This window comes from Dendrobates tinctorius, unplaced genomic scaffold (genome assembly GCF_039654945.1).
Source record: "Dendrobates tinctorius isolate UK_male_01 unplaced genomic scaffold, ASM3965494v1 ptg000154l, whole genome shotgun sequence".
Classification (NCBI taxonomy): domain Eukaryota; kingdom Metazoa; phylum Chordata; class Amphibia; order Anura; family Dendrobatidae; genus Dendrobates; species Dendrobates tinctorius.
Genome location: NW_027361821.1, coordinates 13,981,941 through 13,999,990, shown reverse-complemented (window position 1 = coordinate 13,999,990; position 18,050 = coordinate 13,981,941).

Below are 18,050 nucleotides of genomic sequence, written 5' to 3'. Positions count from 1 at the left end.
TCGTAGAAACCTTTACAATTGACCATATTTTCAGCTTTAAATACATAAATTTCAAGAACTGAGAGTTGATTTGCTGCGTGACATTTCCAGCCTTTTGACAGGTACCATTGTAAGATAATGACTGTTGCTCACCTCACTTCTATACTGTCCTTTTGAAAGCATTAAAATAACTTTTTACCAGGGAAGGATTTTTAAAGGCTCTGGTAACATTTTACTCCAAACTGAACTTTCACGTTTATTCAATATACTGTATTATTTACTAAAGAAATGTAAGTATGAAATTTCTCTAAATAAGTTTAAATGGATTATTTTCTGTTATTCTAGAATATTATTCCTAAGTAAATCCATTAACTTAGAAATGATTTCATGTTATCATATGTAAAAACATTTAGCTAAAATCATAATATTAAAACATTGAAATTTTGTTGCAAAGAATCCAAATACAAATAAAGGTAAATGATGAGTAAATGGAGATGATACCTAATATTTTGTATGACACGTTTAAACAGTTTAAAATTGTGAACAAATTGTTAGACAAGGGACTAGGATAGTCTTTCTTCTCTTACCCTTTTTTGTAGAACAAAATTTATTATCAATACATTCATGGTATAAATAATATAAAGGTTCTGATGGAGATAAATTATTTCTTTTTACATTTAATTATAGTTCTTAAAAACTGAGTGGTTTGTAATTTAAAGATCACAAAATAACGCATTATAGCATTCATATTATATGTAGTAATACTAAAAGTAGATCTACATAAGAACATTGCTTCAATTGATGTTTATTAAACCAGAGAAGTTTAAAAGCTTACATACAAATCATCGTAATTATTTCTCTTATTTTTAACACATGCACAATTTCGTAAATGAATTAAACCCCTTCCTGACATTTAGGGTATGTGCACACACTGCGTATTCTGCTGCGGATCCGCAGCGGTTTTGGCTCTGCGCATCCGCAGCAGATTCTGCTGCGTTGTACAGTACCTTTATTTCCTATGAAAAAAAAAACACAGTGCACATGCTGCGGATTTTTCCGCGCGGTTTTGCTGCGGGTTACAATCCGCAGCATGTCAATTCTTTGTGCGGTTTCCGCTGCGGTTTCACACCTTATCATTATGAGGTGTGAAACCGCAGGGCAAAACGGCAGGCTAGTCCGCGGATAAACTGCAGGACTTTTGTCCTGCGGATTTACCTGCGGATTTTACAAGAAAAACCGCACAACCAAAAAACTACGTGTGCACTTACCCTTAAAGTACTGTTAGGTCATATGTCAGATACCTACAGTATGTCTTTATTCTTCGCAGATGATGGTTGTGTTATTCAGCCACTATGAGCCTCTAGCAGTGAAGAGTGGATCTGAGCTCCTCCCAATGCTATTAATGCTTTAAATGCAGCTGTCAATCTCTGATAGTGGCATTTACAGCATACAGCCTTGGTAAATGCCATTTCAAGTGCTCTTTGCACCACCCGCTAAGTAATCAGCCACGTTGCTGATGGGTTGCCATGTCAGCCCAGAGTCTGCTGAAGACATTCATGTCTGTCATGACAGTACTCATATAATTGGCATTCACAAGAGACCACAATTTTTACTATTGACTGCAATACTGTGGCAGTGTAGTATGGGACAAGCAATAGATTGATTGCAGGATAAAAAAGAAAAAAAGTTTTTAAAAATCTTAAAAATATATAAAAGTATGAATCACCCTCTTTTTCCACCATTAAAAATAATACAATAAAAAATAATAAAAAGTAAACATTTTGTAGTATCTGCATGTCACTGTCTGGTCAAAATACCAATTGGTAAACAGCATAATGAGGAAAAAACTCAAAACTGCAGAATTGTGTTTTTTTGGAATCTGCAAAACCTAAAAGAATGCAATAGAAGCAATAAAATCATTTGTTGAGGGCTTTAAAAATGTGCCTTCACAAATCAATTAAAAAATGACAGCATGGATAAAAATTAAATTTCAAATATGTCTGTGGGTCTGCATAGGTTATACATAATGTGGTTAACACCTGTTTATTTTCTTTCTTTCTTTCCCTTAGCTTGTGTTTTCACTACCTGACTGCCTCTCAACTTTGTCCCTGATGTTTTCTACTAAAAAAATATTCTTACTATTTTGTGCCAACACGCTCCATCAGTTACCTTAGATACCTCACAGTGTTACACTCATATTCTCTAGGTCTTTAGAGGTTTTACAGTATTGAGATTCATGTGAGTCAATTTTTGGGGGAACATTCCCCAAACCCAGCAAATTTGAATTACAAAACATTCAATCATATCTATAAGAAATTGACAAAAATTATCTCTCTTATTCTTTTGTGATAAGGTTCTGTCATTGCCTGTAAAAATAAGTTCGTAAATTTCCAGAGTAATAACATACTAAAGATGGGCAGATGTTTTGAAATTTGAACTTACCAACTTTGTTGAACTTCCCAACAATTTTTCATTCACCACAATTAACTTTGTCTTGAATCACAATACAGTAAAGCCTCTTTGGAAATATATGTATAACACATTGAGGTCTTCTACGAGTGTTTTGAACTTATTCAAGTTCTTTATTCTAAATGTAAGGCTGTGACAGGTATTGTCAAATGACTTCTCCTGAAGACAATAATTGTGGTGTGAATACTAATAAGCGGTTGAATTGTGTTGTGATGAAGTAAAGTAAAATGTAAAATTGCATAGAATATTATAAGTACTGATGCTGCTGCATAGCTTTTGTATTTGTAATGTCTAAGGTAATTTGGCACAGTCAGCTCGGGGGTACAGACAGAGTAGGATATAGTATAGGGCTTCGTTAGTGATACATAGAAACATTGGGGCAGATGGGCAGTGGTGGGCCTATTAACCCCTTTCTGCCAGCTGATGGGATAGTACTTCAGCTGGCAGTATCCCCCGCTTTGATGAAGGTCCCGGCGGTGAGCCCGCAGATAAGCCGGGACATCTGACATGTGCCTGCAATATGAGCGAGTGGAATCGCAATCAGCCCGCACCTACTAACTAGTTAAATGTTGCTTTTAAACACTGACAGCAGCATTTAACAAGCGCTACCACCGAGCGGCCAGAAATACGCGCACCGCAGACCCCCGTCACATGATCGGGGGTCATCGGTGCTTTGTCATAACAACCAGAGGTCTCGTTAATATCTGTATGGCTGGTGGTGATGGATTGCTATGAGCGTCACCCTGTGTTCGGCGCTCATAGCAATGCTGTCATTCTGCTACATAGAGGTGATCTGTGCATCACCTCTATGTAGCAGAGGTGACCGAGAAGTGGCAGCTTCTAGCCTCCCATGGAGGCTATTGAAACATGCCAAAAGTTAAAAAAATTAAAAAATATATAAAAACACATAAAAGTTGTCGCCCCATTCAAAAAAAAAAAAAACAATAAAAAAATCAAACCTACACATATTTGGTATCACCACATTCAGAATCGCCCTATCAATAAAAAAGGATTAACTTGATCGCTAAGCAGCGTAGTCAGAAAAAAATCGAAGTGCAGAATTACTTTTTTTGGTTGCGCATCATTGTACTAAAATGCAATAACGGGTGATCAGAGGAACGTATCTGCACAAAAGTGGTATCATTAAAAATGGCAGCTCGGCACACAAAAAATAAGCCCTCACCCATCCCGAGATCATGATAAATGAAGACGCTATTGATCTTGAAAAATTGCGCAATTTTTTTTTAAAGCAAATTTTGGAATTTTTTTCTACCACTTAGATAAAAAGAACCTAGATGTGTTTGATGAACTCATAATGACCTGGAGAATCATAATGGCAGGTCAATTTTAGCATTTGGTGAACCTAGCAAAAAATCTAATCAAAAAACAAGTCTGAAATTGCACTTGTTTTGCAATTTCATCGCACTTGGAATTTTTTTCCCATTTTCCCGTACACGACATGATAAAACCAAAGAGGTTGTTCAAAAGTACAACTCGTCCCACAAAAAGTAAGCCCTCACATGGCCATATTGACTGAAAAATAAAAAAAAATGGCTCTGGAAAGAAGGGGAGCGAAAAAATGAAACCGCAAAACTGAAAAAGCACTGTAAACTCAGTACTGAGTTTAAAGAACTTTTCGTTCGAAACGCGTACAGTGTCTCCTCATCCTTCCCTCCGGTTTTCCGGTCGGGTTTATGCATTTTTTGTATTTTGCATACCTACTTTATGGATATCTAAATAAAATATTTTGGATTTTACCCTTTTGAGCTGGACCGTCTTTTCCATATTTTGTCTACTGCCTGACCGAGCTGTGGCCCATGCTTGAAAGCAACACGGAAGTACAAAGGGTGAGCTGAACATTTTTTTTTTTTGCACTGGTTGCTTATTTGTTCTGACAGCATGAGATTGCACCTAGTTTCCATCAGATATTCCTGTAAAGTCCGGAGCCTACAGCCTGAAATAGGCATTGGGAAAAGGGAACCAGATGGGGACACATGTGAGGGAATTGTAACAGATCTTGGGAATGCTATTATGCTGGATGGGAAATCTCTGGGGCTGACAGGAGAATCAAGTGTAGGGATTGTCCCAGCTGAACATAAGAAGAGGCTTGATATATTAATGAAAATGGAACTGGAAGGTGCTGAGCTGTGATCAAAACTGCATGTTAAAGAGTGTTATATCTGAACTGTCCAGTAAAGTTTAATTTGTTATAGTGAATTGACTATCCCCTGATGTGTGTGGCTGACCTTGGACCAAAGAAAGTAGATGCAGCAGAGGCCTCAGGCCTAAAATGAGTACAATGTATTGTACACAGCACAACATTGATGGATGGGAACCCTGTTTATTTTTGGGGTGCCAGGGTGAGGAGAAGCAGTAGCTTTGCCATAGGCATGTATAATTCTGAAATACATTTTGCACAATTAAATTAAGAATGTGTGCATTGCAAGGAGAATGAATTACCGTATATTCTTGTTTATTAGCCAAGATTTTCAGCCCATTTTTTTGGGCTGAAAGTCCCCCTCTCGGCTTATATGCGAGTCATATACTGGGGGGTGGGGGAGCGGGGGGGGTCAGAGACCATACTCACATCTCCTGGCACATCTTTGCAGCTCCTGCTTCTCCCTCTGCTGTCTGCTTCATTCGTTTAGTGGTCACGGGGTACTGCTCATTAAACTATGAATATGCGCATATTTATGAGTTTAATGAGTGGTACCACGTGACCAGCTGAATGCAGGAAGCAGATGACAGAGGGAGAAGCAGGGGATGCCGCTGCAGAGAAGACCTTGCGCCAGGAGGGGTGAGTATGACGGGGACAGAGTATTATTCACCTGTCCCCGTTCCAAGCCGTGCACCACTGTGTCTCCGGGTCCTACTGCTGTGACGGCAGAGGACGCGATGACGTAGTCAGTGTGCGCCCTCTGCTGTCACTGAATGTAGAGATCCGGGAGACACAGCGCCGGACGGCGATGGAACAGGGACCGGTTAATACCGCCGGTGCCGGGGGCTCAGGACACCGGCACCTGGCCCCCAGCGACGAAGAGGTGAGTATCTCATTTTTTTATTGCAGCAGCAGCGACAGCAGCATATGGGGGGTATTTATGGAGCATCTTATGGGGTAGCATTAACCCTTGTGCATCAGCATATGGGGGGTATTTATGGAGCATATTATGGGGCAGCATTAACCCTTGTGCAGCAGTATATGAGGGGTATTTATGGAGCATCTTCTTGGGCCAGCATTAACCCTTATGCAGCAGCATATGGGGGGTTTTATCTATGGAGCATCTTCTTGGACCACCATTAACCCTAGGCTTATAGGCGAGTCCATAAGTTTTCCCATTTTTTGTGGCAAAATTAGGGGGTCGGCTTATACACTACTATATACAGTACTTTTACATTAATTGGTTTCCTGAATAAATATTTGACGTTAATTCACACACACTTTATTAAGTACTTATTTAGCTGGAATGAAGAACTAGAGAGAAACAGGTTTGAAATGCATATACATTCCTATTATGTCTTTCATCCACCCAGAGTTTTGCATCATGCAAAGATGTATATTTTTAACCTGTTTGGAAAATATACTGTACTTGATTCTGTTGGAATTCTAAATGCTGGGAGGCGTGGCCTGGACTCTGAGCATGTAGGAGACAAGAACGCTAAGCTCCCACAGTCACACTAAAGCAACAAAAAAGCATGCAAAGGGTTAACAAAAAAACCCATATTGGATCCTATTCTATTCCTGAAACTCTGGTGTACATTCTGAGCCTAAAACTAGGACCCTGGTCGAAAGGAGACCGAAGATATGAACTTTTGAAAGTTTAAGACAGTAGTGGTGTAGGAGAAACAGTGGGACATCACCCTCCCATCATCTGCCTTCCTGGAAGTGACTGGAGTGCTACTGTGGGCTGTATATAAGCCAGGACTGATCTGGAGGCTCATCGCCAGTAATAAGAACAGTAAAGACTTTATTTGGAACCCCCCCGGTAAGGCACAACTTGATTCTAACTGCCTGCAATGTTTTTTGCCTGCGGGGAGTAGAGGATATTGGCACGGCTGCGGCGGAGGGATACGGAGCTATGCACAATCTCCCCTCTGGATTTCTGACTGAGTGCCGCCGAAATCAGGAAGTTCCACGGCCGGGGTGAGAAGAGCGGGGGCAGAGGAGCTGATCTGGACCCTTTCTGGACTGGCACACCGAGGATATAAGCAGAGGACACTGGCAGGGACTACTTTCTTGTCACAGAGCAGAGAGGTAGAGGGATACCACTGGACCCACTGAACAGACATCAGAACGGCTAAGAACAGCGTTCCACAGCCACATTGAGGACCGGACAGGGGGCGACATGCACAGGGGGAGCCTCTGAAGACAGCAGAGGTGAAGCACATCCGAGTTTGGGCCACTAGAACTGGCTGCTGATTAGCGCACAGCCACAATAGACTTCAATGGGAAGTAGATCTGACCGCTCCCAGCTTCCAGCCTGTCAGCACTGAACAGACCTGACGTCACAGGCCCTGCAGCGTTCAGTCACCGGTCTCCCCTGTGACAGACACAAATACTCCCACGAACTGTACAACACAGCAGAGACTTAACCACAGGGTTACTGGGGAAAAGACACAGGCATCTGGGAGGCACTCTTTATCCCCATATAGCGTCCCAAGGGATTGCACACTGGCTGCTTTCAGCATATCAGCAGCGCAGGCATACAATATAACAGAGTCTGCAGTTCATGGCTGGTGGTCCTGATGCCTGGTATCTATCTGACCAGTGAATTATAACAGAAGATTACCTTTATTTCAACTGAGGATCAGAGATACAGTGGGCTGCTGGTATTGCTACTGCAGAATTGTGTGACTTTACACGCTCTCACTGAGGGTCTCTCAGTTAAATCCTTTGGTGAAACTTGCTTTTTGACCATTTTTCTTCACTTGTTTGATTGAATAATTTAAAGGGGTCATAGATCTGATGTCTGAGAAGGGTTTGTGGCAAACCAAGATGCAGTCAGGTAGGGGCAGAGCTTCCAATAGCTCACACAGGGTCACGAAGCACAATTTTGGGGCACACTCTAAATCCTACAACGATATCCCTAATTTGTTAAGCCCAATAAAATCTAGGTCACTCCTGAAAGGAGACGAGCCAAAAACGCCTTATCTAAAAAAAATCTCAGAACCCTGCATCTGTCAAAGTTGCAAAAGGGGGATCAGGTACTAATAGCTCATCGACCAAAACACTATCTAAAACACAATCAGAAACGCCTCAAAAAAATAAAAATTTAGGGGGCAACATTAAACCCCCCCTCCAATTGAGACTCTTACGGAGGAAATGGACACTTCCAAATCAAACAAAAGGAAGGGACCAGGCGATCAGGAAAACACTGGGAGCCTCTCATCTGAGGACTCCGAAAGAGTCTCAGCTGACTATACTCCAAACACAAGCCCTGAAAGGCCGAAGCCTAGGAGGGATAATGGAGGTCCATTTCCTTCGTTTGAGGTTCCTCCTCCATCCATTAACCTGGGGGAATACAAGGGGTCCAACAAACCAGCCACTGAAGGATTCATGGCGTATCTCTTCCAGTCCTTCAGTGATGCCCTAAAAATAGGGTTTGAGACTCAGGCCAAGGCCCTAAAGGAAACTTGCAGAAATCTTAGCCAAGAGGTTGAGAAATATGAGGTAAAGATGGTAAAGGTGGAGAGAGACATAGTTTACCTCTCAAAGGAGAATTGACTCCTCAAAAAGGAGGTTATTTCTAGAGTTGAGCGACTTTTGCTTTTTTAGGGTCGCGTTTCGTTTCGTGAAACCCGACTTTTCCAAAAGTCGGGTCGAGCAAGATCGTCCGATTTTAAGGAAAAGTCGGGGTCGTCCCGAAACACGAAACCCAATGTAAGTCAATGGGGAATAAAAGTCGGCAGTGAGAGGAGGACAGGAAACACACCTACAGTGCCCATTTGAATGCCAAAAGCATCAATTCTTCTTACTTAAGCTTGTCAACCTTAATTAACTTCATAATACAAGTTACGCACTGAAAAATGGGGGTTATTTGGCTAAATTTGTGGGGGGGAGGGCTGGCTGCAGGTTTTCATGTGCCCTGGGCGAAAGAGCGCCCCTTTAACACATACCACAACTCATCATGCTCCGATACGGCAGAGAAATAGCGGTATAGTACAATGAAAAATACCTCACTTTTTACATCTCATGACGAGGCCCATCTATTTCTCCATACAAAATCATTGGTCCCATATAATGTTTGAAACAGTATATGATGAGCTCCACATAATGCTACAGTATATGTTGGTCCCCATGGATGAAGCTCCACTGTCTTATGGGCCCAAATAATGCTCCAAACATAATGGGCCCCATTTCTACTGCTCTAGTGTATAATGGGCCATGTAAATGCTGCTCCAGTGTCTGATGTCCACCTTTGGAATGTTCCAGTGTATGGTGGGCCCCATCTATCATTCTCCAGAGTATAGTGCTCCCCAAAAATTGCTGTCCCAACATAGAAAACAATCAAATAAGTCTCCTCGCTAGGGAATCCCTGTACTTGTCTGGACAGGTGCTGTAGCTTGCTTAACAGCTCGCCAGCCGTTCTCACGCCCAGTATGGATTGCACGTGATTGCACAAAGGTTAGAAAGGGTACTGTATCCCTGGATAACATGTATGGATAGCGTACACATTCAAAATATATGTCTATACAGCATGAGGCAGGCTCAGATGGTGTTAGGCCCAGTATGGATTGCACGTCATTGCACAAAGGTTAGAAGGGGTACCGTATCCCCGGATAACATGTATGGATAGCGTACACATTCAAAATATATGTCTATACAGCATGAGGCAGGCTCAGACGGTGTTAGGCCCAGTATGGATTGCATGTCATTGCACAAAGGTTAGAAGGGGTACCGTATCCCCGGATAATATGTATGGATAGCGTACACATTCAAAATATATGTCTATACAGCATGAGGCAGGCTCAGACGGTGTTAGGCCCAGTATGGATTGCACGTCATTGCACAAAGGTTAGAAGGGGTACCGTATCCCCGGATAACATGTATGGATAGCGTACACATTCAAAATATATGTCTATACAGCATGAGGCAGGCTCAGACGGTGTTAGGCCCAGTATGGATTGCACGTCATTGCACAAAGGTTAGAAGGGGTACCGTATCCCCGGATAACATGTATGGATAGAGTACACATTCAAAATATATGTCTATACAGCATGAGGCAGGCTCAGACGGTGTTAGGCCCAGTATGGATTGCACGTCATTGCACAAAGGTTAGAAGGGGTACCGGATCCCCGGATAACATGTATGGATAGCGTACACATTCAAAATATATGTCTATACAGCATGAGGCAGGCTCAGACGGTGTTAGGCCCAGTATGGATTGCACGTCATTGCACAAAGGTTAGAAGGGGTACCGTATCCCCGGATAACATGTATGGATAGCGTACACATTCAAAATATATGTCTATACAGCATGAGGCAGGCTCAGACGGTGTTAGGCCCAGTATGGATTGCACGTCATTGCACAAAGGTTAGAAGGGGTACCGTATCCCCGGATAACATGTATGGATGGCGTACACATTCAAAATATATGTCTATACAGCATGAGGCAGGCTCAGACGGTGTTAGGCCCAGTATGGATTGCACGTCATTGCACAAAGGTTAGAAGGGGTACCGTATCCCCGGATAACATGTATGGATAGCGTACACATTCAAAATATATGTCTATACAGCATGAGGCAGGCTCAGACGGTGTTAGGCCCAGTATGGATTGCACGTCATTGCACAAAGGTTAGAAGGGGTACCGTATCCCCGGATAACATGTATGGATAGCGTACACATTCAAAATATATGTCTATACAGCATGAGGCAGGCTCAGACGGTGTTAGGCCCAGTATGGATTGCACGTCATTGCACAAAGGTTAGAAGGGGTACCGTATCCCCGGATAACATGTATGGATAGCGTACACATTCAAAATATATGTCTATACAGCATGAGGCAGGCTCAGACGGTGTTAGGCCCAGTATGGATTGCACGTCATTGCACAAAGCTTAGAAGGGGTACCGTATCCCCGGATAACATGTATGGATAGCGTACACATTCAAAATATATGTCTATACAGCATGAGGCAGGCTTACCCACCTGTCCAGGGCAACGGCACTCGCACGGTGTCGTGCGCTAGGTGGTGACCCCGGCCATGGGGGGGAGGCAGCACAGTTAGGGAGTTTTAGAAAGTGGCATATGTTGATGTTGGACATTCAACTGATGCAAAAGGCGAAATAGGTGAAGTACCAGGAAGAGGTGGACCAAAGCAAGCCATTTTTCTTTCACCCTATGTGTCATCAGGGGAAGGTGGGACAAAATCCTTGGAAACCCATGCGTGGTTCATTTTAATGAAGGTTAGATCATCCACATTTTGGGTTGACAGACGGGTCCTTTTTTCTGTCAGGATTGATCCAGCTGCACTGAAGACTCTTTCCGATAGCACACTTGCAGCTGGGCAAGCGAGCTCCTGTAAGGCATATTGGGCCAATTCAGGCCAGGTGTCCAGTTTAGCGGCCTAATAGTCAAAGGGGAATGACCTGTGTGGGAGAACATCGATATGGGAGGAAAAGTAGTTTGTAACCATAGTTGACAACTGCTGTCTCCTGTCACTTTCCATCGATGCAGTATTTCCAGTTGTGTGAGCGGTATTTGAAAAATCAGTCCACAACATTGTCATGAAACCCCTGTCTCCAACACCACTTCTGCTGTGTGCACCACGAACACCTCTGCCAAGCTGCCCCCGGCCCGTACGGCTCGTGTGAGAACCATCACCGCTGCTGTGTGCTGGGAATGCCTCAAGCAACCGATTTACCAGAGTTGCTTGTTTATTAGCCAATATTAGGTCAAGGTTCTCCTGTGGCATGATGTTTTGTAATTTGCCTTTATAGCGTGGATCCAGGATGCTGGCCAACCAGTAGTCGTCATCGTTCATCATTTTGGCAATGCGGGGGTCCCTTTTTAGGATCCGCAAGGCATAATCTGACATGTGGGCCAATGTTCCCGGTGTCAATGATGCACTGTGAGTGCTGGGTGGAGGAGCACTTTCTGGCAAATCCACATCCCTCCAGTCACGCACAAACCCTGTACCAGACCTTGCCACGCCAACATTTTCACTTGCCCCACGAGATGCATCCTCCTCCCCTAAGTAATCATCCCCATCATCCTCCTCCTCCTCCTCCTCTTCTTCCTCCACCTCGTCCAGGAGAGGTCCCTGAGCAGACAATGGCTGAATGTCATCAAGGATTCCCTCCTCCTCTTCCTCCTCATCAACATTGGCTGCAGACGCCTGCTCCTTAAGGTGCGTCAAAGTTTGCATGAGCAGACGCATAAGTGGGATGCTCATGCTTAGGATGGCGTCGTCTGCGCTTACCAGCCGTGTGCATTCCTCAAAACACTGAAGGACTTTACAAAGGTCTTTCAGCTTCGACCACTGCACGCCTGTCAACTCCATGTCTGCTCTCAAAGTGCCTGGCCGTGTATCCTCCCACAAATGCATTATGGCCTGCCTCTGCTCGCACAGCCGCTCCACCATGTGCAGGGTGGAGTTCCACCTTGTTGCAATGTCGATAATGAGGCGGTGGTTGGGAAGGTGGAGCAATCGCTGCAGCTTCTGCATACGAACGGAGTGTACAGGCGACCGTCGGATGTGCGCGCACAGTCTTCGCACCTTCTGGAGCAGGGCTGTTAACTCCGGATAATTTTTGAGGAAGCACTGCACCACCAGGTTCAAGGTGTGAGCCAAGCAAGGTATGTGGCTGAGTTTTGAAAGGGCTATGGCTGCCACAAAATTACGGCCGTTATCACTAACTACCTTGCCTGCCTCAAGATGTACACTGCCCAGCCATGACTCAGTTTGTCGCTTCAAGTACTCGGCCAGCACCTCGGCGGTGTGTCTGTCGCCCAAACACATCATCTGCAACACAGCCTGCTGACGCTTTCCACTAGCTGCTCGATAGGGGGACACATCATGTGCAACAGTGGCAGCTGCAGATGGAGTGCTCGTACGACTGTGCTCTGTGGACGAGCTGTCGCTTCTGGAGGAGGAGGAGGAGTGTCGAACGCCTACAGCCAACTGTTTCCTATACCATGGGCTAGGCAGCACTGTCCCACCACCGCTGTCCCCTGTGGACCCTGCATCCACCACATTAACCCAGTGCGCAGTGATGGACACGTAACGGCCCTGGCCATGCTGACTGGACCATGCATCAGTTGTGAGGTGCACCTTTCCGCTCACTGACTGCTTGAGTGCATGGACAATGCGGTCTTTCACATGATGGTGGAGGGCTGGGATGGCTTTGCGAGAGAAGAAGTGGCGACTGGCTAGGTCATAGCGTGGTACTGCATAGGCCATGAGTTCGCGGAAAGCTGTGCTTTCCACCAACCGAAAGGGCATCATCTCAAACGAGATTAGTTTGGCAATGTGGGCGTTCAAACCCAGTGTACGCGGATGAGAGACTGAGTACTTTCTTGACCTACTCATAGTGTCTGGGAGGGTGAGCTGGACTTGAGAGCTGCATATGGTGGAAGTAGCGGTGGACAGGGCGGACTGAGAGAGGGTTGATGATGGTGATGGAGTTGTTGTTCTTTCTGATGGCCTAGAATCAGTCTTTCGTTGATATAACAGTGGGATTCCCTGACTGCTGTGGCCTTGCAACGACACCTCAACATTTGCTGCTGTGCTAACCGGTGGGCTTACAGTGGGGGAAACAATGTAGTGTTGCTGACTACCTTCGTTGTGATCAGTTGCACATGTGGCACTTGAGGTTTGGTGTTGTGTCCACGCTTGCAAGTGCATGCTGGTTAAATGTCTAAGCATGCAACTGGTATTCAAATTTTTCAGATTTTTCCCTCGGCTAAAGGTCTTTGCGCACTTCTTACAGATAACGTTGGCCTGATCATGAGGATTTTGTTCAAAAAACTGCCACACTGCACTCTTCCTACTTTGGCAGACATTTTGCGGCCTAGCACGCTGTGATCTTTTGACCCTCTGGACAAGCTGTCCAGCAACTCTTTTGATGTTTGGAACCTGTCTTTGGAGTGCTCCGGGCCTGCCAGATAACAGCTGTTGCGATGTCGATGTCTGCTGTGGATGCTCCTCATCTGAGCTATTGGAAGCAGCACCCTCTTCCCCCAATGGATGCCAATCTGGGTCAACAACTGGGTCATCCATCACCTCCTCTTCTATGTCATGTGCACCTTTCTCTGTGTCACCGTGTATTGTGGTATAGTGTGCGGGAAGGGGCACCTGAGTCTCATCAGGGTCAAAATCTGGCTCTGTACACTGCGAGGACAATGTAGTGCTCTGAGTGAATGTACCAGCAAAATCATCCATCAGCGGCTGTGCATCAGTGCACTCCATGTCAGATTCATCTTGGCCTGGGTAATTCACCATTTGACTTGATAATCCAGGCATGGTATGTGAAAACAGCTCCATGGAGTAATCAGTAGTATGGCCTGCGTCATCCTTCAATCTTGGTTGGGGTGAAGGACACAAGGAAAGGTGTGGTTCATGAACATGAGCCTCCAATGACGACTCAGTGCTTTTACTTTTTACAACTGAAGAAGAGGAGGCGATAGAGCTGGAGGCTGAGTCAGCAATGTAAGACAAAACTTTTTCCTGATGCTCTGCCTTTAAAAGCGGTTTGCCAACTCCTAGAAAACTAAGCGTTCGAGGCCTTATGTAGCCAGACGATGACGCAGGGTCAGCACCTCCTGCATTCGGTCCTATTTTGCTCTTGCCACTACCATCAGATCCACCACCAACACCATCATTACCAGCTGCCAACCCCCGCCCAATTCCACGGCCTTTTCCACCAGCCTTCCTCATTTTTGGTAGAAATGTAGACAAAATCCAACAAACTATATAGTAATGTAAAACGAGGTACAAGGTGTCTATAGGACAGGGGAGTTTTAGAATTTCTGCACACACTTGTGGACAGTGGACACTTGTGGATTGTGTGCGGCCCACTGATATCTGAGCGCTATGTGACACGCTCGATGGCACAGCTGCCTGTGACCAAAGTGACGAGAGGATAATGGAGATTTTGAATCTCTGCGTACACTTGTGGACAGTGGACACTTGTGGATTGTGTGCGGCCCACTGATATCTGAGCGCTATGTGACACGCTCGATGGCACAGCTGCCTGTGACCAAAGTGACGAGAGGATAATGGAGATTTTGAATCTCTGCGTACACTTGTGGACAGTGGACACTTGTGGATTGTGTGCGGCCCACTGATATCTGAGCGCTATGTGATACGCTCGATGGCACAGCTGCCTGTGAAAAAAGTGACGAGAGGATAATGGAGATTTTGAATCTCTGCGTACACTTGTGGACAGTGGACACTTGTGGATTATGTGCGGCCCACTGATATCTGAGCGCTATGTGACACGCTCGATGGCACAGCTGCCTGTGACCAAAGTGACGAGAGGATAATGGAGATTTTGAATCTCTGCGTACACTTTTGGACACTGGACACTTGTGGATTGTGTGCGGCCCACTGATATCTGAGCGCTATGTGACACGCTCGATGGCACAGCTGCCTGTGACCAAAGTGACGCGAGGATAATGGAGATTTTGAATCTCTGCGTACACTTTTGGACACTGGACACTTGTGGATTGTGTGCGGCCCACTGATATCTGAGCGCTATGTGACACGCTCGATGGCACAGCTGCCTGTGACCAAAGTGACGAGAGGATAATGGAGATTTTGAATCTCTGCGTACACTTTTGGACACTGGACACTTGTGGATTGTGTGCGGCCCACTGATATCTGAGCGCTATGTGACACGCTCGATGGCACAGCTGCCTGTGACCAAAGTGACGAGAGGATAATGGAGATTTTGAATCTCTGCGTACACTTGTGGACAGTGGACACTTGTGGATTGTGTGCGGCCCACTGATATCTGAGCGCTATGTGACACGCTCGATGGCACAGCTGCCTGTGACCAAAGTGACGAGAGGATAATGGAGATTTTGAATCTCTGCGTACACTTGTGGACAGTGGACACTTGTGGATTGTGTGCGGCCCACTGATATCTGAGCGCTATGTGACACGCTCGATGGCACAGCTGCCTGTGACCAAAGTGACGAGAGGATAATGGAGATTTTGAATCTCTGCGTACACGTTTGGACACTGGACACTTGTGGATTGTGTGCGGCCCACTGATATCTGAGCGCTATGTGACACGCTCGATGGCACAGCTGCCTGTGACCAAAGTGACGAGAGGATAATGGAGATTTTGAATCTCTGCGTACACTTTTGGACACTGGACACTTGTGGATTGTGTGCGGCCCACTGATATCTGAGCGCTATGTGACACGCTCGATGGCACAGCTGCCTGTGACCAAAGTGACGAGAGGATAATGGAGATTTTGAATCTCTGCGTACACTTGTGGACAGTGGACACTTGTGGATTGTGTGCGGCCCACTGATATCTGAGCGCTATGTGACACGCTCGATGGCAAAGCTGCCTGTGACCAAAGTGACGAGAGGATAATGGAGATTTTGAATCTCTGCGTACACTTTTGGACACTGGACACTTGTGGATTGTGTGCGGCCCACTGATATCTGAGCGCTATGTGACACGCTCGATGGCACAGCTGCCTGTGACCAAAGTGACGAGAGGATAATGGAGATTTTGAATCTCTGCGTACACTTTTGGACACTGGACACTTGTGGATTGTGTGCGGCCCACTGATATCTGAGCGCTATGTGACACGCTCGATGGCACAGCTGCCTGTGACCAAAGTGACGAGAGGATAATGGAGATTTTGAATCTCTGCGTACACTTTTGGACACTGGACACTTGTGGATTGTGTGCGGCCCACTGATATCTGAGCGCTATGTGACACGCTCGATGGTACAGCTGCCTGTGACCAAAGTGACGAGAGGATAATGGAGATTTTGAATCTCTGCGTACACTTGTGGACAGTGGACACTTGTGGATTGTGTGCGGCCCACTGATATCTGAGCGCTATGTGACACGCTCGATGGCACAGCTGCCTGTGACCAAAGTGACGAGAGGATAATGGAGATTTTGAATCTCTGCGTACACTTTTGGACACTGGACACTTGTGGATTGTGTGCGGCCCACTGATATCTGAGCGCTATGTGACACGCTCGATGGCACAGCTGCCTGTGACCAAAGTGACGAGAGGATAATGGAGATTTTGAATCTCTGCGTACACTTGTGGACAGTGGACACTTGTGGATTGTGTGCGGCCCACTGATATCTGAGCGCTATGTGACACGCTCGATGGCACAGCTGCCTGTGACCAAAGTGACGAGAGGATAATGGAGATTTTGAATCTCTGCGTACACTTTTGGACACTGGACACTTGTGGATTGTGTGCGGCCCACTGATATCTGAGCGCTATGTGACACGCTCGATGGCACAGCTGCCTGTGACCAAAGTGACGAGAGGATAATGGAGATTTTGAATCTCTGCGTACACTTTTGGACACTGGACACTTGTGGATTGTGTGCGGCCCACTGATATCTGAGCGCTATGTGACACACTCGATGGCACAGCTGCCTGTGACCAAAGTGACGAGAGGATAAGGGAGATTGGATTGCTTTTAAAAAAGCAGTTTGCGGAGCAGTGGGTAAACAGCAATGCCAGCGTGTCAGGAAGCCTTAGAAGGCAGCCCAACAACCAACACCACTGATACACCACAATATAGCCTCCCCTTGCACTGCACACACAGTGACTTGTGTGTTGTGCAGGCCAAATCGCTAGCAGCAGAAGCAGTTTTTTTGTCTTCTTCCCTGCCTTACGCTCTCCCTACAGAATCAGCAGCAACCTCTCCCTATACTAAGATCGGCAGAAGTAAGATGGCGGTCGGCGTGCACGCCCTTTTATACCCCCTGTGACGCCCACCAAAGCAAGCCAATCACTTGCATGCCCTTCTGAAAGATGGTGGTGACCCGTGCCTATGTCATCACGTTGCCCACAGTGTCCGTGGATCCTGATTGGCTGAAAAAGAGCGCAAAACAAACTTTTGAAACGCGACTTTGGCGCGTAAGTCGCTGACCTCGTGGCCGACCTCATCCTAGGGTCGGGTTTCGTTTCATGAAACCCGACTTTGCCAAAAGTCGGCGACTTTTGAATTTTTTCGACCCGTTTCGCTCAACTCTAGTTATTTCCCTTAAAAACAAATTGACGGATCTGGAAGACCGAAGCAGGAGAAATAACTTAAAGATACGTGGTATCCCTGAGTTGGTCTCCCAGGCAGATCTCTCTGATTACACAAAAAATTTGTTTAAAAAATTATCGCCAAAATAGACAGAATTAGAAGTCAATATCGATCGTATACACCGCCTCCCATGTCCAAAAGTGGTCCCACAGGAAAAGCCCAGGGACACTATCCTCAGGGTCCATTTCTTTGAAACCAAGGAGAAGGTTTTAAAATATTTGCGAGAGAGAGGTTCACCTCCTGAGCATTATAAGGATCTTAAGATTTTCCAAGACTTTTCCAAAGAGACTATGGACGCAAGAAGCTCCTTCAGAGATCTGACCTCTAAACTTAGGGAACTTAGAGTGTCATATAGAT